Raw genomic sequence first — 22,703 nt, forward strand, 5'->3', positions numbered from 1 at the left:
ATGGAGCTGGATCCATAAAGATAAACTGAACCAAGCATTAGTCAGTTTGCTGAAGCTAATGAAAAGGGGTAATTTATATATAAACAAACTGATGGGCACCAGCATGATTAGTCACATGAGGCAAATCCACAGGATCGGTCTGTATTTTGTAAGGAACCTTGAATTAGATGATATATGTTCTTTTTGATCTACTATATGTTATGGACATGGACTGAGCCATACCTGATGACTCCTGATCTGAAGACTCCTGAAGGAAATGTTTTACTATTTGAACATAGGCTTTCACTTGAATATCACAGTGACCATAGCACCTTGTTTACAGCTGGGACCAAAATCCTAAGCTATTGGATTTCCCCAGAAGTGCAAAGGAAATTGAAATCCAGCTCAGACCATAAAGGTCAGGTTCATCTCTAAAAATAAACAGCATGTATAACTTTCAAATGACAGCTGTTCACAAAATCACCAAGCAATCAAACAAGATAAGGTGTCTGGTGTTTAAAAACATCATTTATTGACAGGTTCTGAAGGGCCAGTGCAAAGCTGGGGGTGTACCTGCAGGGGGTTACCTTACAACCCCATTAAGCAACTTCCTCCTATAGTGGGATATCAGAAGACTAAACACATCCTGCGGACACAGGAAGGGTTGGAGATGACTCAACCTCTGATGTTTTTTTCTGTGCCCCAACTACTTGCTAAAAGACTCACTTTTCCACACATCTGCAGAGCATATGACTATGGCACTCCCAATGGTATAGCTGCCCTCAATAAATTCTCCCACGACCAGAAAACATTTGCATGGAGACATGAGGGTAAGCACCTTCCTTCAGGTGGCTGAGAGGGATGACTGATGTTGTGAGGAATTGTGCCAGGTCCCTGCAAGCCATGTGAGCACAGCGTGTCTCATGGGCAGCTCTTGGTGGCAAGGCAGGACGTGAGCTTGCCACTGCCTCTTGCAGCTCCGTCAACTGGGTGGGTGCAGTGAACGTCCCTTGCACCACTCTTGCATTTGGCGAAGGTGGACTAGAGTTTTCTATGTTTCCTGTGATTTAACACTGCCACATAGTGAAAAAAAGAGACTCATCTATTCAATCCAACCTCATCAGAAGTTAGTTCAGGAAGAAACCATGGGGAATCTTTCAGCATCTCTAGTATTGTCTATGGAAAAATAAAAATCTCAAGTAGCATCATTGGCATCAAAATTTAGTGCTTATTTTCTCTTAATTGTACAGGGATATTGGGAACTGAATTAGTTGGGCAAAATGCAGACCTTGGAAAAAAGCAGGACAGTTACATAAATCCCCAGAATTTCAGTAATAAAATCAAGTTAGAGTGTTAGGCAGATACCATCAGCTCCCTTTTAAGGAAGCTTAACAGACCAGATAGGGTTTTTTTAATCCCTTTATGTTTTATTTGAATGCTGAGCAAACATCTGAGCTCTACAATGTATTTAGGCTGTGTGAAAGATTAATGTGGAAAAAATCAGCCACATTTACATACATCTGGAAATAATTCATGTGCACTTAGTGTTTGGTATAGATATTGTCGTAATTCCAATCTCAGTGACACAGGAGGCATGGGAGCTCATTAGCTTTTCTCCTTTAGAGAGACAGGTTCAATATATGCTTTCCAGCAGGAATACAAACAGGTTTGTTGATTTATGCTTATTTACCATGTCCTTGAGGAGTCCCAGAAACACCATCAATCTCTGCTGTTACAATCAGATCTCCATGACCATGGGACCTGAGAACATCTTATTTTGGTAATGTGGAAGGTACATCCCATCTCCTTTCTTGCAGCTTTTCAGTTCAGCCTTGCAGCCCCTCCATCCATCACACCATTGTGCTGGCACCCTGCTCTCTGTGAGGGGACAGTGCACAGGGCTGACTGACCGGCTGCCCTCAGCTCCAAGCCACTGCAGGAGGATTCTCTTAGGACTGGGAGAATTTTCATAGTGACTGGATCAGTGACCTGAGTGCTGTAATTCAGATTCCCCCGGCAAAGCCTGTGTCCTGCTGCCATCTGCCCCTGGGGAGATAATGGGGAATGGTGGGAGTGAGCACCTGAGGAGAGTGTGTTGGTGGCTGTCACTGACCTCGAGGCTTGGGTGGCAGCACCCAGAAAGGAGACCTGCACAAGTGGCTTAACTGGTGTAGCGTGCAAACATCAGGAGAAAAAAGGGTGGCTGCATTTCGGCCAGGACAGATTGGCTTGGGACCCCTCAATGACAGGCTGTTTTTGCGCCAGACTAGTGATGAAGTTACAGATGGGGTCATCTGTAACTCTTACAATATTTTAGGACAGTGAAAGATAATGCTGCTAGCAGGTTTCAAAAATAGATAAGAAAAGCACCGTTGACATAGTTGGAGCAGCATATGGTCTCCTTGTTATCCAATCATTCAAATCTAAGTGTACCCTTACATGCAAAAAGCATGAACGCTTCGTATCGATAATGCAGTAGGTGGTTTAGAAGAAGTTGGTTTGAAGGGTGTGTTCTGTATTTCAGCTGCACTTGACATGACAAATCTTCCTCTTGTTTTCAAATGCAGAACTGGCAAGGACACACTGTGAGCTCGTTTATTTCCCTCAAGAAGCAAATGAAGCTCTTGTGGAAATTTCTTGATCCTGCTGCTATCCATCAAAAATAATAGTTATACCCATGGTCTCTCAGGGAAAGTTGTGAGTGTTTTCCCCTTGAGGTGTCTGAAACCTTGGTTCAAAAATTTTAAATGAGCAGAATGCTAGCTCATGAAACAAAATAAAACACTAGGAAAGACACGTGAAGGGGTTAAGTGGCAGGGTCAGAAGTAAGATGAGAGCCAATGTATAGATTTCATGATAACAAAATGATGGGTTTTGCAGCCAGGATTAATTACTCTGAACCTCACAATCTTGGACAATAAAGGCTTGACTTTAATCTCAGCTGCAAAATTAAGATATAAATTCATACTTTTCCCTCCCTCTACCCCAGAGTTGTTGACTTTAGTCTGGATTTTGATTTATCCTGTAATAGGAATGGAATCTAGCACTGAAATTTGGATCTTGACCCAAATACGGTGCAGAACTGAACCATATTGGAAACGATGAGATTGCAATATTCTGGCCTTATATTCTGTGCTCAGGTTTTTGATTAAATGTAAAAAATGGGAACAGATCCTTCTGCACGCTGGTTAACACCCCTCAAGGGAAAAAAGTGGTCATTTGATCCTGTGTGGGCAATCTCAAATGTCTGTGCTGCAAAATCCCCCCACTGGCCTTCACAGCCCGTTGTAGTCCATTACATCAAATTTCACCTGACCATACTGAGAGAAAACTGCATGTATCAATAGATGAGTTTTTTTATTTGGGAATGCTCATTATGCACGTCTTCTGTGCTGCCATTTCCCCATTTTGCTCTTTCAGTTGTTCATACCTGGGGAAAGGATGTGTCCTGGACCAAAGAGAGCTTTTTTTGCATCATGGAGTAATTTGACCCTGATACGAGCCTAAACCGTGTATTCCATCCTTCCCTCCCTGTGATGTATGCCAAACCTACGCTACTGCACTGTGTGACGTTCAGCATGTGTAGCTCCAGACTGGAGCAATTTGGGGAATATAGGACCAGGTTTCTTTCAGAGGAAACTGGATTGGAGGCTCTGCTCCAGGTGCACACCCGTGTCCTTCTACCTCTCATGAGAACATTGGAGTCTCAAGCAATTGTTGGTCCAGCCAGACGCATACTGGGAATGTTTGGCTCAGGAAACCAGTGTGCAGAAAACCCCTTGAACTGTCTATGCCATAGCTCCACCTGCTTCCCTCTACCGATCCATTCCTCCTGGCCAAAATCACTTGCTAATGTCAATTTACCACTGAAGCCTTAAAAATGCAATCACTCCCGATTTTAGTGAATGCCCCAGCAAGTGATCTGCTGCAAAATCGTATTGTGGAAATGGATGTCCTGATTACTCTTGCCAAAATACAGTGCATGGCAAATACTTTCCTTCACGTGGCTGTGCTTCTCTGGCCAAACTCTTGAGTACGGAGAAGCCACAGTGGAGAGACTAACAAGGGAGAAGACAACAGTTCTGCACAAAAATGAGCACTGTGAGTGATCTGCAACTGTCTGCAGGGCGAAGAGATCGAATGTTGTGCAGAAGGTAGAGTTGTGCAAAAGCGGATGGGATACAGACATGAAACTGTAGGACTTTTGACTGAGTATTTCTTGAGACCGGGCTCTGTAGCTTAGGTTAGACTCTAAAGAAGCTACAGATAGGTGGCAAGGAAGGTCTTCTCACATCCAACAGATTAGCAGAGCTTATGGTCTTCTGCTGCAATTGCCTTAGGATGTGGCTGCATGTATTTTTGGTGTGGACAAAAGCGTGGCATGAACAGGGACCTTTCAGGTATGAGCATAGGTAAAATTTAGGGCATCTTTTCCTTCTGAGGACCTAATTGGCTCCTCCTGTGTTGCTTGTACTTCTCCATATCCCTGGTGTTATTCAGTGCTGTGCAACACAGAGTAGCAAAACACATGAAACTCAGTCGCAAGCTGTATCTGTCCCCAGGGTGCAGGTCTCCCTATTCCTGGAATAAACATACCTTTGGACATATTTTTTTTTTTTTTTGCAGTGCTTTGCAGATAATACCATAGATGGTAATTGCCAGAGTAAGTTGGAGCCTTTTTCTCATAAGCAAAGAATAAATTTGCTAGAGCTACGGCTGGCCTGTATGAGGACACTTCTGGTGGTCATTTAACAGTAGCAATTCGTGTTAACTGTGTGGTCGTTCTTCTAGCACAGGAAGATTTTGCGTTAAATGCTTCTTCATAAAATAAATGCTTTTTCATAAAGTCTATGTGTACATGCACATGGATCCTTCAACAACTGCATAAGGTGGAGAAATGGCTGTTGATGAAGTTGCTGAAATCCCAATTTTTCTCTTTTAATTTTTAGATTAAGAAGAGCTGGTAACTGTGCCCTCTCCAATAAAAATAGCTCCTGGTAACATCGTGTAAGAGATGAATTATTTGTTAATCTGAAAGAACAATTTGAAGAAGGAGGATGTGATGGAGGTACAGAGAGAAGTAACACGAGGGCCAGGATTTCACCACTAGAGAGTGTAATTCTACTACATAATTTGACCTTTTCTGTTCCCAGAGAAAATGCTTCAAGGTGGGGAACTTTGCAATATGCAACAGCTTGAACAGCACTGCCTGAAGTACCTTCTTTAGGTCTTTTATTAAAATGGACATCAAGGGGTTACTGTATCCTTGGAAGATAAATGCATTACTTCCTCTGTGCATTGCCTAGCATGAGTTTGAGGAGGCATTTTGCAAAACAAGATGTATGTAAATTGAATAAGAGCTTATATTGAGCTTATCCTTGAGACAGATGGTTATGTGTTCAAATTTAAATTTCAAGCATTTTAATAAAAGTGGCCAGCTGAAATACATTTATATGTATTTTTTAATTTTGTTTTCAACTGTGGTGTTCTATCACCATGCATTTCCCTTGGGCTGATGCTGCAATTTTTACCTTAAAGACGGTTCTTTGAAAATTCTGCCTTTGCTTCTGCTAGTGTGGCTCCAAAACTGCACTGCCAAAGTCACTGCTGTCTCATGGTGTTATGATGATTAAACCAGGCATCTAATGGTTAAAAAAATAGGGGAAATTGATCTCTTATTTACAGATAATGTAATTTCTCTTTATGGATGCATATCTTTGTCATGAGTTTCACATGGGGAGTCTTCAATCTGCTGCAATCTGTGCATGGTGACATCCACACATAGCTTTAGGTCCCTTTCAGTGGCTGTATATTCAGGCCTGTCATATCTCACTTGCTAATGCCTGGGATTTCTCTGCTTTGCTGCAGCTTCGCTCCTCCTTGCTGAACGGAGCAGTGAAGCCACAGCTGGCAGCAAGGAACAAGAAGCAATTGGCACCTGCAGTGCCAGCTGGAGGGCATGAGTGCTGAGGGGGCTCTAGGAGCCCATGGCATGGGTCTAGTCACAGCCTGATGCTGGCAGAGAAAATGAGGGTTCTCAGGTCATCTGCTATGGTCGCTGGTAGAAGATGTGAGGAGCCTGGGAAGTGCAGAGTCACAGCTGTTGGGGCTGTGGATGAGGAAGAAATGCAGCTTGGCATCATGTCTGTTGGCATCCTTTGTAGCCCTTGTTCAAACCAATCTCTAGCTGAACTGGAGTCATCAGGAACAATATTGAAGCTGGGTAAAAATAAGGCTATTTAGTTTATGCCAGTCATGTAGAGTTAAGAGATTGTTAATGGCTCCTCCATGTGTGCACAAGAGTATATATAAAACCCGCAGCGCTGGTACCTGGAATTTGTCAGGTTTAGGAATAGACTGACTGAAATGTGTATGCATAGTATCTGTTCCTTACCACTCGTCTCCCACAGGTTCCAGCAAGCATAGTATCTGTTAAGCATAGTATCTGTTCCTTACCACCCATCGAACCCACAGGTTCCAGCAAGCACTTAAATGCTGTTCTTGGGAACCTGGGAAAGGGTCATCACATATGCTGAAACCTGTGAATGTGATTATGTCTCTAACAACATCCTTGGAAATATGTCATAGTCCTGAAGCTAGTGAAACAAATTAATTTTTAACATAACTGCATTGATTTTAGTTAAGTTTTCTATAGAGAGAAATCTGACCAAGCTTTTGTCTGCTGTAATTTTAAAAGTTTGCAGTGAATTGAAATATATGTAACCCAGAATACCCACTGGTGTTTTAAAAGTTTTGCTCCCTTCTCCTTTCATAACAAAACTGGTATAAACTTGCATCTCACATACAGTAGATGCGGCAATTAACTCAGTTATAGCATATTCCAAAGGACATGCTGTTCCATGACTGACCATTAAAATACCAAAACAATTATGCTCAATTCATGTATCATTGAGGCAACACAAAACATTTAAGAAAGAATGGATATTAAAAGTGAGTTTTATATAGTATCCATGGTGACTATACTAAAAGCAATAACAATACGTTTAAATAAGTTTTCATTTAGAATATCTTTAAAAGAATTTGTTTGGTTCAGACATGCTGTGTTTACACTATAATTTGTCTCAAATCACTGATTATTATAAAATGAAGCTAAATTGGCATGGCAGTACTGTTCAAACACTTCAACAGTACACCAAAATAGTTCAAAGCTTGTTGCTCAATATTTTTATCACAGCTGACACGCACATTAGAATGGGAAAAGGTTCCAAAAAGGCAGTAACATGATTTAAAATCAGTGCCACAGTTCTGCATTAGGCCATCTTCCAGAGTACATTTTGCTCTTGCTGTTTTATTATAGAATTCAGGAGCTTATCGAGAGACAGCTAAACTTTGTACAAACAAAGGCAATGTGTTGGCAGCTTCTCAGGAACCCGGAGCAGATCAGATTTGTGAGTATTCTCATAGTAGCAAGGGGCAGGGAGCAATAATTGATATACAGGATTGTACTGTTAGATCTTACTTTGGCCTTCCTTTAAAAATAATACAGAAATGGCTTCATCTTTGAGTCCCCCTGCAACAAACAGCATTAAGAAATGCTGTGGTAATGCAATGAGTATAAAGTAAGGCACAAGGATTTGGGGTGTCTCTGTGTGTGTGTCATGTAATATGCGATTTCCAGGTTGAACATCCTAACCTTCAGACTTCAGGCAACTATTTTGGTTGCTTCTAGCTAACTGCAGGATGAAAGGGTGAAAGCCCCTTGAAAGGCTTTACTGCCTTTAAGAGCAAGGTAACTGAACCAGTACTTGTTATGCCTGCTTGGTATAGCTGGCAAAGATTTATGTTCAAAACTATGCTTTCATTTAAGTGTAGTGATATTTTGCTCTAGTGTTTGTTTTCTGAATCAGGACCAACATATTGGTGAAAATTGTACTTCGCAGTAAAATTGTCCTTCTCTCGCTTTCTGGTGACCAAAGCTAACACTGTCTGAGAGGATCTGCCATCTTCACTGAGCTGGGAAGCAGCAAGTGTGAGCAATTTAAGTAAGAAAAGTAATTCTCTAAAGCCGCAAATTGCCCTTTATTTCTGAAATGCTCTCTGACAGGCCTAATCCCTTCCCTGGTAGGGGGGAGCAAGACCTTAGGAACTGCATCTTTCTGAGCTCCCTCTTTGGTAAAGGGATAGAAATAAGCTCACCCAAAAGGCAGCCATGAGCATCTAAGGCTTAGTTTCTCTCCTGGATGGCCTTGCCCAGGCACCCATCTGACTCCTCTGGCTATGAGACATGCTGCGGAGATCAGCCTGGCCATGCTGTCCTGGTTTTGGCTGGGACAGACTTAACTTTCTTCTTAGTTGTTGGTTCAGTGCTGTGTTTTGGATTTAGTATGAGAATAATGTTGATGACACACTGATGTTTTAGTTGTTGCTAAGTAGTTCTTACTCTAAATCAAGGACTTTTCGGTTTCCCAGGCTCTGCCAGTGAGCAGGTGCACAAGAAGCCGGGAGGGAGCAGAGCGAGGGCAGCTGATCCAAACTAGCCAAAGGGATATTCCATACCATAGAACATCATGCTCAGTATATAAACTGGAGGGAGTTGGCCGGTGGCCTCCGATCACCTATGCACAGTGAAGTCTGTGGGCTTAGCTGAAGAAGGCAGCTCCATAAGGAAATGAGAAGGAAATGAAGGTTATCAGCAGTAGTCAACATGGATTCACAAAGGGAAAGTCATGCCTGACCAACCTGGTAGTCTTCTATGATGGAATGACTGGCTGGGTAGATGAGGGGAGGGCAGTGGATGTTGTCTACTTTGACCTCAGCCAGGCTTTTGACACTATCTCCCATAACATTCTCGTAGGTAAGCTCGGGAAGCGTGGGTTAGATGAACGGACAGGGAGGTGGATTGAGAACGGGCTGAATGGCAGAGCCCAGAGGGCTGTGATCAGTGGCAAAGAGTCCAGCTGGAGGCCTGTAGCTGCCGGTGCCCCAGGGATCAACAATGGCTCCAGTCTTGTTCAACTTGTCAATGACCTGGATGAAGGGACTGAGTGTACCCTCAGCGAGTTTTCAGGTGATAAAAAACTGGGAGCAGCGGCTGACACCCCAGGAGGCTGCGCTGCCGTTCAGTGAGACCTGGACAGGCCAGAGAGCTGGGCGAGGAGGAACCCAATGAGGTTCAGCAAAGGCAAGTGTAGGGTCCTGCACCTCGGGGAGGAACAACATGAACTGAAACAACCTGGAGGTTGTCCTGCTGGAAGGCAGCTCTGCAGAGAAGGACCTGAGAGTTCTGGTGGGCAGCAAGTTGCCTATGGTCCAGCAGTGTGCCCTTGTGGCCAAGAAGGCCAATGGGACCCTGGGGTGCGTTATAGGGAGTGTGGCCAGCAGGTCGAGGGAGGTGATCCTGCCCCTCTGCTCTGCCCTGGTGAGGCTGCACATGGAGTGCTGTGTCCAGCTCTGGGCTTCCCAGCTCAAGAGAGACAGGGAACTGCTGGAGAGGGGCCAGTGGAAGACTACAAAGGAGAGGCTGAGAGAGCTGGACCTGTTTAGCTTGGAGAAGAGGAGACTGAGAGGGGACCTTATTGATGTATACAAATATCTCCAGGGCGAGTGTCAGGAGGACAGGGCCAGGCTCTTTTCAGTGGTGCCCAGCGACAGGACAAGGGGCAACGGGCACAAACTGCAACACAAGAAGTTCCACCTGAAAATGGGGAAGAACTTCTTTATCTTGTTGGTGATGGAGCACTGGCACAGGCTGCCCAGAGAGGGTGTGGAGTCTCCTTCTCTGGCGACATTCAACACCTGCCTGGATGGGATTCTGCCCAACCTGCTGTAGGTGAACCATTCTGTGTCTCTGAAAAGCAGTTTGGGGTGAGAACTGAACAACCTAGTCTTGGCCTCTCAATTGGGGAATGAGGTGGGTTAAGGCTTTCTGAAACTTTGGCTGTCACTAACTAGTATAAGGTCACAGCGTGCACATAACTCTTGTACACTTTTTAAAAGTCAGACAAGACTAAATTATGGTGCTCTTCTGTGAATTATAAATGTTGCAGCCACGATTAGCTTCCAAGACATGGATGAAGCTGAATGACATCTGGACTCTGAGGTAACCTTAGATGAAAATGCTGCTTCTGTGCTTGACTCAGTCTTCTTGGAAGCTGCTCCCCCATAAATGTTTAATAATGCAGTATTACAACAGCAACTGCAGTACCCGCCAACTGGGATATGGATGCCTTTGTTCATATGCAACTACTTACTTTGAAAGGTTGAGACAATGCTAGGAAGACAATGGTGCTTGAACTGAGAAATTTGTGGTTATTTCTCCTTGCCTCCCACTCCCATACTTGACTTTTGGCTGTCTTTCCTCAAGTCTGCATGAAAATCTGCAGTTTCTAACAGAACTGAGTACAACTGTGTACAATTGTACGCAAGGACCGTGGTTCAGGAAAATGTGTGCATATTTTCTAAGACAGCATGAAGGGGAAACAACACTGATTTAGCAGTTGCTACTGCAGTCCAAGCTTCTTGCCAGAAGGAAGTTCTGTTTTAGGGGAGATCTGAGGTAGGAGTTCAATTCTTCTGTTTGTTTAAAACACATTTACTCGGGGTTTTCCAGAGAGGGGCATGGCTTTGCTTTTACATGGGATGTTGGATTTTGGCTGAGGTGCTCCAACTGGTTGTGATGGGGTTTTGTATGCAGGAACTTACTACAGCTCATACAGGAGGCTTGCAACTGACTGGAGAGAATGAGCTACTGTTAATGGGTGGAGTTCTCCATTCCCACCCTGTAGAGGTCAAACAGCCAAATCAGATAATTTTTACCAAAATGTCTGTTTGGTTTTTTTTAGCTTGGATAAAGGAAGCAATGATCACACCGTGATTTCAAGCCCTTTGTAGTTCTCTGAGCTCCCTGGCCTTGGCCACGGGCTCTGTGTAAAGCACAGACATCTTGACTCAGGTTTTTCAGGCAGTACATCCTTCCTTTAGGCAAAGTCCACGACCCTTTGCATCTAGGTTTGTCCCATGCCAGCTTTGCCTGAAGGTAACTTCTTGCTCATTTCCCTGAACTGATGCTCACCCCACCTCTGCTTTGTACAGGGACAAAGTGAGAATTTGTAAGCTTAGCAAAATTACTGGAGGGGGATGTCGAGGAAAAGAAAGACTAGATTTTGGGTGTCTTAGAAGCACCTGGTGTTTTCCTATATCAGCCTGTGCCTCGGAGCAAATGGCCTCAGTTTGGGACAGGTGTGACTCAGATCACCACCTATCTGCAATTCTAGTTGCTTCACCCATCAGCAAAGTGCAAGGATCATCAAGAAAACTGTCTACTCAATGTCAGGGGGTTGCAGTGACCCAAATGTCAACTCATACTATTAATAATTGGTTTAGCTAAGGAGTTGCGAACAGCCTCTGCTTCTTTTATAGAGGAAGAAAAAAGGAAAACTGTGATACTTGGAGTGCTAGTGTGTGTGTGGTCTTTTCCTCATGCAAGCTTACCTGAGAAGTCATTCTTATGTTCATAAGCAGCCTGCCATTACTTTAACCTCTTTTTCTTAGCTGTAATTCTAATATACCTTCTGCCCAGATATCAGTGTGCCACACAAATGTAACTACTCAGGCAGCAAATGTGGGTTATCTCAGACTACATAGTCAACAAAACACATGCTGTTTTGCACTCCCGTTTCTGATATAGACAGCCTTTGCCTGATACAATACACTTTTGCTGTAGAAAAAACTGACATACCTCTAATAACTGATGGTGATTTGCAATTAGCTGTGAAGTGCAAAGCAACTGTCCTAATTAAAACACAGGAAAAAAGGGCTTTTAGATTTTTACATAGCATTGTACATACCCTAAAAGTCCTTGGGTTTGCTATTCCTTGGAAATTACTTGCCTAGTTACAAGCAGCAGAACTTCTTATAATGATACACCCTTCTTCTCTTACCATGTCTATAAGTACATGAGAATAGTTCCTTCTGCTTTTGTTTGCTCTGACAACTTCAAATAAAGCAAATACAGGTGCCTCCAGACTTTATTGTTCTATCTTTTATGCCGATTTTTACTATTGGATATCATCGTGGTGTTGTGCTTTGTGCATGAATGCTGAAGGTGAACAGCAAGTAAATGAATGTAACAAGCCAAAAGCTAAAAGTGCATTTTTATTGCTTTCAAAAATATTATCACTCTTCCTTTCTGTTTTACTCTTGTGCCAGGGGGAGAGGGCAGATTATACTCTGAATTAGACTTGTGAAATTTCTGAATTTGCCAAGAACCTATTGTTATGGTTCTGAAATGATACAGGAAGAACCAGTGACCTGAAACATTGCAGCCAAGGTTGGTGAGGCTGCGAGCACACCCACCATTGTGCAGATGTACTTTGGGCTGTGTAGATACTTGGTTTAACTTGCCGGATGCAAGGCAGGAGCCTGCGATCAGATACATCCAGAAGCTTGTACTAGAGGTGTGAACCACGACAAGTCCAGTTCCTTTTGCAAAGTTCTTGCAAGATAAATAAGCAAAAATATTATGGTACAGATAATATGCTGGTACAGAAGGAGAGAAAATGGACTTATGGAGCCCGAGGCTGCCTGCAGTTTTATTTGGCTGCTTTCCTTGATTTTCATTCCAGGCAGCCAGTACAGAAGAGGCAATACTGTGATACACAGAAAATAAGTTTACCTTTTATAAAATAGCCTTTGTTCGATAAGACCACATCAGTTTAGACCAGCAGATAATTTTACCTATTTCTTCTCACTGATGCCATTATCAGTCCTCCAGAGCACTGTGTTATTACTTTTTTTTCAATAGAGAGCACTGATTGCTCTTGAAATGCTGCTGCAGTTTGTCAAAGCAATGAGGTCGGTTCTCATTTATGGAAAGACTTCTTTCTACAACTACAGTAGAGCAGAGGAAGCTTTCAGAAAGCAATAACTGGAGCTCAGCACCTTTAATGTGCCTGTAATTTTTTAAGGTAGGTATACATTACTGTGAGCAACTTTTATAGCCAAGCCATCAGACAAAACATTGCATGTAAACACACTAAAGCCTTTAAGGAGAAGGGAATAAATGAAAACTATGATGGTTACAGGCTTTTTGATAGTCTATCCTTAAGAAAATTCCCCTTTGTGACAGCTGTATTCCTACTGATACTCTGCACCAGGCAGACTACTTTTGTCTATTAATCAGACGTACATGTGCTAACAATACTGAGTCCTTTGATAGCAAAGCAAAAATCAATGAAGCTGAAGTCAGGGATAGTTTGATTTCTATCAGAGTCTCAGCATGGTGTAAGATGAGTTTTCTTCTACTGATCAGCACATCTGAGTCTGAAATACTGGTGGGTTTTGTAAGGAGAGGATTTATTGTTTTAATAATCATACTAGGTATTTAGTTTTCCTATGTCTCCAGGCTAATTTCAGAGAAAACGATGAGATAGGAGAGATGTGGCTGCCCAATGCTGCAGGCAGATGTGATTAGGTTTATACTTGTTTTTCAAGTGGTATATTGTGTTATTAAATTTGCTAAACACCCTTGAGAACAGGAGACAGGGCAAAAAGGCTTGTAAAACCACTCACATGCTTGAAAGTGGCATTGTCAAAATTTCGAACCATTGAACTCCCTGAAAATGATAAAATGTTATTGGAAAATTATCTTAACAATTCTACCGACCTTCAGATAATATAAAGGACCATCTTCCTACTGTAGTAGCAGCTTATATCACTTAGGGATATGTCCCCTGCATGGTAAACCAAACCACCAGACTTCTCATGCATTTCAAGCATTCTTGATGGTTAGAGGTGGGACCTGAGGTAGCGATCACAACATGAATAGTCCCTATTAAATTCAAGCTCTGTGTGTGTGTTCATTTATTGGAAAGCCTGAAATCGCTTGATGTTTTTTATCTGGGTTCTTTCTCTTCTTTCTGAGCAATAACGCCACCAACTAATTATATCTGAAGAGAGATCCCTTGAGAGAAGGCTGACATCTGTGTCACACGCTGACTGCTCTATTAGAGTCTACTGTTCTATGCAGTCAGTGTCTGATCAGGTTTCATGTGCCTCGAAAGCCAGACAACCTGCAATAGGATACTCCTAGGCAGTGAAAGCACATTAAATATTTAAACACAGAATTTGACATCATCCATTAGGTCTATTAAAGAATCTCACTTCTTGCTGCCAAAACTAACCACACAGCTTACCAACTGTATGACTTTTAAAATTACTGACTTTCTGCTTCTTATGCCCTCCATGAATGTTTCCATGCTAGTTTCCAATGTTTCCACAATACTGCCAGCAATCTCTATGCAGGTTTCTAATGCTATTCTCACTGAAGATAATGGCACTTAAATTAGTTTTGTACTGTATAGGAGAAGGGAAGTAATAATTTATAGCAGAGACATAAATGAACAATTTTTTATGAAGGAAATAAATTCTTAATTTGTCAGAAAAATCTGAATTCATCATGCAAAATATTTTATTGTAAGACCTCTTTGGTCTAGTATCAAATCACTGAGAACCCCAGAAGGGAGGCAAGTGGTGCCTTGCCAATTCTTGGAATGAACTCCTGGAAAAAACTAAAAATAAAAATTAAATAACTTCCCTGTGGCCACACATTGACTGCAAAGGCAAAGCTGAACATTACAGCCAGGTTTTGTGACTGTCAGTGCTGTCCTTAGATTGGTAAGGATGTTGTCTATCTCTGGAAAATGCCACAGTGTTTTTCCTCAAAACACTCAGCATTGCTCTAGTTCTGCTCCATCTGGAATCAGTTAATATTAAGCCTATACTCCATACATAAAATAACGGTACCATATTGGAATTGTATTTTACTTTCCCAGAAATATTGGCAACATTCTTACAATAATAAAAGCCCACTGCATTGTGGATTTCTTTTCCCCTTAAAATATTTAGGGTTTATTTCTAGATAAATTTCTTTGGTGCTTCTTGGGTCACCAGTTCTTTCTGTGGCTTTCATCAGAAAGAAAACTTTGTTCCTGTTTTGTCTGATTTCATAATCTCATAGCCACCTTTGTTGATTCAAGAAAAAAGATTACTTTATGCTCATCCCATTGTCTGTTTTTTCTAAATTTTTTGCAGGGCTCTGGAAAAGCAACTTTGGAAAAGAAACCTACTCATTGTTCTTTAATTTTAGTATCGCCTCTAAATTAATGTCCTGAGAAACTGTTCCGCTTCAGAAATTATTCAACTTTCTTCATTCTGTTACTATTTAGACCACTATCACTGTATGGTTTCAACAGGAGAGTAGTTAAAGTAAGAAAGCAGAGCTAAATACCAGAATATTATCATTTTTGATGGATCTGCAGTACTTGGCTGATGTGACACTGTGATAACTTTAAACATTGATGCTGAAGTTAAAAAATGCTGCTTTCAGGTTATGTTGACGTAGAACATTTGTATACAAAATGATGTTATGTCAGTAAGTGTGGTATTACACAATAATAGCAAAAATGTTGAGAAATTATATTTAGGAAAAAAGAAACAATGAGTCGTTTGTTTTTTTAAGGGGAGAAAAACTAATATGTTGTGGGTTTTTTTTTAAAGCATTTGTCTGAAGAAACCTAGCTTGATTTGTTTCAAAGAGGTGGGCAGTGTTGCTCGTATGTTAATCATGGTTCTAACTTCATGGTAGCTTCTAACTTAAAGGTAACTTCAGCTGGCAATGTAACGTCTAAGCAAGTGTAGGAGGAGAGAGACATGACAGGAGGATATGAAAGTGATGACAGAAGGTATAATCTTTGGCCAGGAACAATAACCTACTGCTTCATCTACATGGTCTGACTGCAGGAACCACTTTGGGCTGAGGTCTGATGTGACTGCCAGCATATCCCGGAGGAAGCAAAGTGTATCTACTGCTTAGCATAGTCCCCAAGGGACACTTACCTGCTGTGGGGTGGACCTTGCCAGCTTCTCTTCAGTTTTTCTTGAGAGGGCTGCAGCATCATCTGTCATCAGAGAGCTTTGACACTGGATGTGTGCAGCTGGGTAGTCTTAGAGTAAAAAGAGCTCCAGCTGCCCACAGGACTCAACAGGGATGGTGGCTACCAACTCCTGTGAGCAACCTGGAATTCAGTGTGCTCTTGGGCTTGCTCTAAAATGTACCATGGGTGACAGTGCACAAGTCTTTTTGGTATGCTGTTCTCTCTGCTCTATAGAGTAACTTCTGTGAGAGCAGGAGTCCTTCTGTACAAACCAGTTTGGGGGTTTGCCTCCATGTCTATGCTTCCAGTTGAAATCAACTCCAGTCTTTGCCTCATCATTTGGTAAACTGCTTTTTCATTTTTTTTTCTTCCAGCTAATGCAGACTTGACTGGTTTTCCTTCCCAAAATGAAGATGTCTGTGGTTTCTCACATACACAAAGCTGTGGGCAATGAACAGAAAGAAATATAGCACTGACGTATTTATTCAGGGCAAAAAAAAAGATCCTTCAATTATACAAAATCTACCACTGACATCAGATACTTAAAAAATAGGTCAAGTTTCTGAAGCTGTCATTTTCAAAGTTAAGAAGAACTTCCCGGACACAGGTTAAGGATAAGGTAGTAAGGTCAAGGCGGGGACAGAGAAATATCTTTTGTCAATTTAGTCATCACAAGGAAATAACTTAACCAGGTTCCTTACTTCTTCAGTTCATCTCTGCTTTCTTTACCTTGGCCCTTTGCAGCTTTCTCACTTGCATCTCCAACTCCATTCTCCTGTCTGCAAACCCCCAACCTTCCCCATCCGGCTCTCCTTTTCACTTCAGCCTGACTCAGTGCTTGCCACATACCTAAGGAATCAGCACAATGCCTAACCTGCTCCTCACTCTCTACACCGCTCCAGAGATGCTGTCTCCTGCTTACCTGTTATCTTTTTTACATTCTTGGCTGGTGCAATGCACCTCTAGGAAACAGATCTCTATCTCTTGATACTGGAACTGGAGTGTCACTTTATTGGCAAAATGTAAGTCTTATTAAAAGCTTTTGATGTGATTCAAAGTTACATGAAATGTAAGAGATATCATAATAGCTGATCCCACTTTTACTACTCCAAGACTGAACTGTACAGTATATTTTGTATCATCCTGTCTTCCCTCAATTGTAAACCATTATTCACATAAGTAATTCTGTCTCAGTTGCATTGCTGTGCATCATAATAGATATTTTCTTCTTTTCGTGGTTTTTTCCTATTTGGTTTTGCCTAAACTTTTCCAGACTTAAAGATTTGCTCTGTGTTTGCTTCTCTGAGTAATTTGGCTTTAGCTTCTCTTTGCTTTTGAAGTTCTTCTGCTAGTGCCCTGCTTCATGATCTGAACAAAAATGACCTTTGAGGAGGCAAACAATCTTGCAGTCTTTGCTTAGTAAAGAACTGATTGAAAAGCGGTATCCCATTTCCTCTGAAAATGTCTGGGTTTTTTTCCCTTGCTAAGCTTTTGCCAAAAGAAGTGGAACATTTCTTACATTTCTAGCACTTTCCAGTTTCTCAATGTGTCTGTGCTGTTTGCCACCGCTTGCATTGAATCTGAAGTACCCGCCACCGCTGCGGGATTTCATATCACACACTAAAGAGAACCAGCAAATACAGTAACAGCTTCAAATACACTCTAACAGTGGAAAAGCACAGAAGGAAATAATTCCACTTTATTTGTGTTATTAGGCTGGACTGACACAACCCCTTTCAGCACACCATCTGTCTTTGGTTAAAATGGAAAGGTTTCTTATGAAATGATGCATTTGCAAGGGGTTCACAGCTGCATAGCCAACCAAATTTTTTAGCATCTGTTCGGTCCAAAGAGATCTGGACTTAATGTACCTTTGAAAGAATATTCTTGAAATGGTGCTTTACTTCAGGTAGTCCTCTTCTGATGTGTCAGTGGTTAATAGCACCGTCAGTGGTGAGCCACGTACTTTGTTGCTTGGAAAGGTCAGGAAGGAGGCTAATGTGAGCCTGGCCAGCTGCCTGGAAAAAAATGACCTATTAAAGCAAGGCCAGAATGGACTGTGCATTATTTTTTTGTGCTTTTGTTGTTCTAAATTTACTAATGGGGTTATCAAATGGGACTGTGGAAGGAACACCCAGTGGAGTGAGCGGGTTTGTGTGACCTGAGAAGGCCTGCTGTCCAACTGTCTCTAGGCTTTTTACCTTTCGGGTCCATTCCAGGTTTTCAAATCTATACCATGTAAGAGACTGACATTTTTATAGCTGTAAGAAGACTATGACTATGCACAGAGAGAGCATTATGTGGTCACCGACATTGCTTAGTCATGGGTCTTGCTTCGCCACCAGGCAATGATAAACAGTAGTAACAATCATAGCATACATTCAGTCAGTAATGAATGCGTTTCAGACCACAACAGTTTTGTTCTTGTCAGTTTTCCACTGTGTTTGTTAACTGAAGAGAATGATGAGTTTACTCTTACTTGAGCATTCACCTTAAATGTGTTTGTGTTCAGTAATCTCTTAGTATGAAGCACAAGAAATGACTGGGTGCCAAAAAAGGGACTAAATATTTATATAGCAGTCCAGAAAGGTCATGGCATTGTGCAAAGGGATAATCATGCACAATGCCATGACAGTTGATAGTCTTATTTAAAAGGCAAACAAAATGGCTATCTCCAGATATGATTTATATGTCTGTGCAACTAGACCATGCATGCATAGTCATTCCAGAACTAGGACATAACAAAGTTGCTGCTGCTGCTGTGCCATACATTTACACATAAACAATTAATCCAGCAGGTCCAGTGCATGTTCAAATTGACAGGTATGCATAGATCAATATTATGGACATGCATAGTAGCACCAGCACATCCGGGTCTGGATCTCCTGCTAGCCCAAAAGGCCTGGCTACTCTCACTGCAGGTTTTAAACCAGTCAGTGAGACCCACTCTGATGTGAAGATACTGTAGGTGCAGGCAGCCAGCTGTCTTTGGCATCATGTTGGTGGGAGCAGCAGCCAAACCACCTCAGCCCCATGGGACTGAACCTAGCTTGCCATGGAAGATGGGCCAAGCTGTGTGGGACAGCAGTGGAGTAAGACAGTCATGTTTCTCAGTAGGGGAAGTAGTTCTCCTACCCAGCAAAAGCCTCAGCAGCAGCAGAAGCAGCCAGCCTGTGTCTCCCAAGCTCTTCATACCCTGGCTGTGTCTCTGTTCTTCCCTTTTCTTCTTATTTCCAGGAGATGTGTCAGGGACAGCTTGGTGTTGGACCATCATCCTTGGGGCAGCACAATTAAAATCGTGTTATGATGTTAAGAAGCTGTAAGTTGGCTGGTACATTACATTCTTCTGCCATAGAGGTCTGGTCTTTCGTCTGATGCAGAGAAGTTGGGAAAGGGCTCATTCTCACAAGGCATGATCAGCTTGATGTATGTGAGCAGTTCTGTTAAAACCAGCAGACCTACTTGGAGAGCACAGATAGGTACATGCAGTAGGATTTACAGAATCTGAGATTGCCTTTTAAACAGCTATTTAGTTTAAAGATTAGATACCCAGTTTCTTTGTCAGAAGGGTTTCCCTCATCTTCAGATAAAGGAGGTAGAAGTTCCTGTTAGCTCTTGTTCTGCAGCTGCAAGTCTTAGGTCAGTTTTTCGTCCAAGTCCTCCTGCAAGAATAGTTCCAGATGTGAAGATCGGGATGTGGCTGCCATGCTCTGGGGTTATCTGAGTCTCTCACTCCCACAGCTTCAGGTGCTCTCCCTAACAGCTTGAAAGCTCTGGTATCGCTGGCCTTCAAGCAGTCTGTCTGATGGGATTGCTCTGCAGCCATGGCTATAGATATGGGCCCATAAACAGCTTGCCTGTGCAATCTGGAATGTCAGCTAGTAGACTAGTTCCCTGACAGTAATACAAGGACAATTTGGTGTAATGGGTCCATTCCCACCAGATACGTTGGGCCCCACAAACCACGTTGTCCAGTGATGTGTTCTGTCAGAATTCCCACATTTCTAGCAAACTGCCTCCCTCGAGCCCTGAGTTATGACTGAAGACACTAGATGCCATTTCATGCAGAAGTGTGATCATCTAGAAAGTAAAAGATCTAAATAAATAACTCAAAACCAGTTCAGTTCCTCAAAAGTGAAGATATAGTGATGAGTAGTATTTTGGCATTCGCTATTGCTCATTCTGATGAGAGTCAGTGGACTGCACTACTTGACTTAAATGGGCATTAAGAGGGGCCATTAAAATTTGACTGTCCTTAATCAAATTACCCTATCACATATAAACCAGCCTTCCCACACATTAATTTTCTTAGTGTGTTTTTCTGGTGTATGTTTCTATTTTTCTTTTCCCTTGTTCTTTGACAAGGAAAGGAGAATTATCGGATTATTTGAACAATTTCTGCCAGCTTCCCCAAGGTAATGCATTCACCATCACCCCAGCAATTAGTAGTGATATAAACACAGGTGGCTAAAACCCGTTCTACCACTGTGTGCTGTTGTATTGCCTGAGTTATTCTTGAATTTTGATATGCTGCATAGCAGAACTAGAGGGCAAATCATCTTGGATCTTGTGTGTCCATTTGCTGGCAGTATGTTTTCTAAAGAATACACAACATATTAGCCATCCTTCTCCATTTAAATAATGAAATTTTGTTCTAGAATTCTGAAAACAAGGTCAGGCAAGGACTTTTTTTAACGGAGAAACAACATCTGTTTCTTGTGTATTACCATCTTTTATATAGGAAATGTGATTACTTCCTCTGTTCCATTTGATGATGCTAGTGTTGTTTTACATTGCTAGTTACATTTTTCTTTCTAATTTGAGCATTTTTGTTATCCAGCTGGTGTTCAAAAATCAAGCCTTACTTTCCAGATGTCATAGTAGAGAAAAGGTTCAACTTCAAGGATAATGTTAGTAAAAATATATGAATGACGTTAGGGTTCTTGTGGGGAAAAACAATGATGAGCACAGGAGAGGTGATAAGTTCATTAAACTAGCAGAGAGAAAAACCCAGAGCAGGTCACAAAGCATCAAGGATAGCTCTGAAATCATTGCTCTAAGTAGCAAAGGAAAGATGAGAGGTAGTTAAAAGTGGATTTTTGAAGGAGAAAACAAACTGTGACAGCCCTGTTACAACAACAATTTCATGCTTCAGCCTGTGTTTTATGACTTGCTTCAAGTGAGATGGACAGAACTGGGTAAGACTGAATAAACAAAGGATGCTTCTTACTTCAGCACATATCAGATATGGCCCCGACAACAGTTTGACAGGGTAGGTGTTCAGATCAAAATCAAACAGGTGGTACAGTAAGAACAAGGATATCTATAAAGCTATTTGTGAATTTGAGATGTAATGTAGAAGATGTAGTAACAAATGCTTTTTATATGGAGACAGATGAGTGTTTAAAAATGGGCCTAAGATTTGACAGCTTTGGCTGGGAGAGAAGTAATGAGATGGGAAGACATAATGTGTACGATATACAGTGCCTTTTTACAGTGCATCTTGTGACCCTGCTCTTTAGGTCTCCTCATTACTAAACCCTTCACCTAGCCCTGACCAGACATCTGGAAGCCATTCATGAAGAGCTAAGCTGTGGATTAACATTCCTGGTGTACATAGGAGGATGATTTCAAGACTCCACAAGGCAAACAAAGTTGAAAGGAAGAAAGAGTTCTTATTTAAGCAATGTTAGGTGTGGTATGTTTGTTCACCAAAGCCTGGAGTATGTTTTTATGCACCCAAGCAACAGGACTAGGAATATTGTCCTTGTTCCCTCTCAGGAAACATGTCATCTCAGCCTGAATCCCCTGCCTGGTGGGGAAATAACATCTTCCCAACTAGTGAGCCCCATCTTGTAATTTCTTACTTTACACTATACTCACTAACTAGGAAGTTACTCTTTTCATAGCAGTAATCTTAAACAGGAATTTGTCACTCCTGAGATGTTCATAGCAGAGCTGGAAACAAAGGATCCTCTGTGCTTGACAGAAGCATTTTTCACCTATCATAATTTAAAGTACTGGTAACACATTTCTGCTAAGATTCAGTGCTCCCCATGCTACAGAAACACCACCCCCATGTCTCTGCTAAGGCCTGTTGCATGAAAGGATTGGGAAGCTGGCAAGGACTTTGCTTCCCTGAGTAGCAGGGAAAATGCAGGAAAGGACAGTGATTCCTCCACCCTGCCATGTCTAGTGTTAGGGGGAGAGAGAGCTACGTGGCACTGTGAATCAAGTGTGTGAGCCTGGAGAGCCCTGGAGAGTGGGATCCAAAGGGATGAACTGGACAAAGCTTTGCTCTGGTTTTGGTTTTGGTGTCAGTGTCACCCCCTCCTGCCATGAATGAAGGTTAGAACTCTAACAACAAAGCACCAGGACAAAATGAATAATCATGATGACACTGAAAGCTGTTAAGCATCTCTAGCCACTCTCTGAAGGAACCAAAGGTACGCTATACGACACTGATAAAAGAGGTAGTTCATGATAAGACTGAGACTGGTGCTTGAGGCCATTTGCAACAGAAAGTGCGTTCCTCAAATTAAAAAAGCTTGATACACTCTGTCTGACCTTAGTCTGCCATCAGTCACAGACACTTTTGCAATATAACACACTGTTGGTGACAGTTTGAAAAATTAAAGAATGATTGAAGATCCACCTTCAATCCAAATATAGGCATCTGGAAATAAGTACGCCACAGCACACGGACCAGGGCTTAGCACTGAAATTGCACCAGGCGTTGCATAGTATGCAGTATATGGCATGCACTAATCTGCATTGTTAATTAACTATCTCTTGTTTGCCCTTGTGGCACATAAGTTCATGCGAAATCCC

The 22,703-nt window shown here is 42.0% G+C and overlaps 1 long non-coding RNA gene across 1 annotated transcript; it reads right to left on the minus strand.

The window, feature by feature from the left end:
• Nucleotides 1-12,080: 12,080 nt before the first annotated feature.
• LOC114010690 (uncharacterized) lies at nucleotides 12,081-22,511 on the minus strand. The gene is made up of 3 exons (XR_008745559.1): nucleotides 19,008-22,511; nucleotides 17,744-17,890; nucleotides 12,081-16,313 (listed from the first exon to the last, which is right to left on the minus strand). It is a non-coding gene; the product is annotated as an uncharacterized LOC114010690 (long non-coding RNA).
• Nucleotides 22,512-22,703: the final 192 nt, after the last annotated feature.

This window comes from Falco peregrinus, chromosome 2 (genome assembly GCF_023634155.1).
Source record: "Falco peregrinus isolate bFalPer1 chromosome 2, bFalPer1.pri, whole genome shotgun sequence".
In the NCBI taxonomy this organism is placed as follows: Eukaryota; Metazoa; Chordata; class Aves; order Falconiformes; family Falconidae; genus Falco; species Falco peregrinus.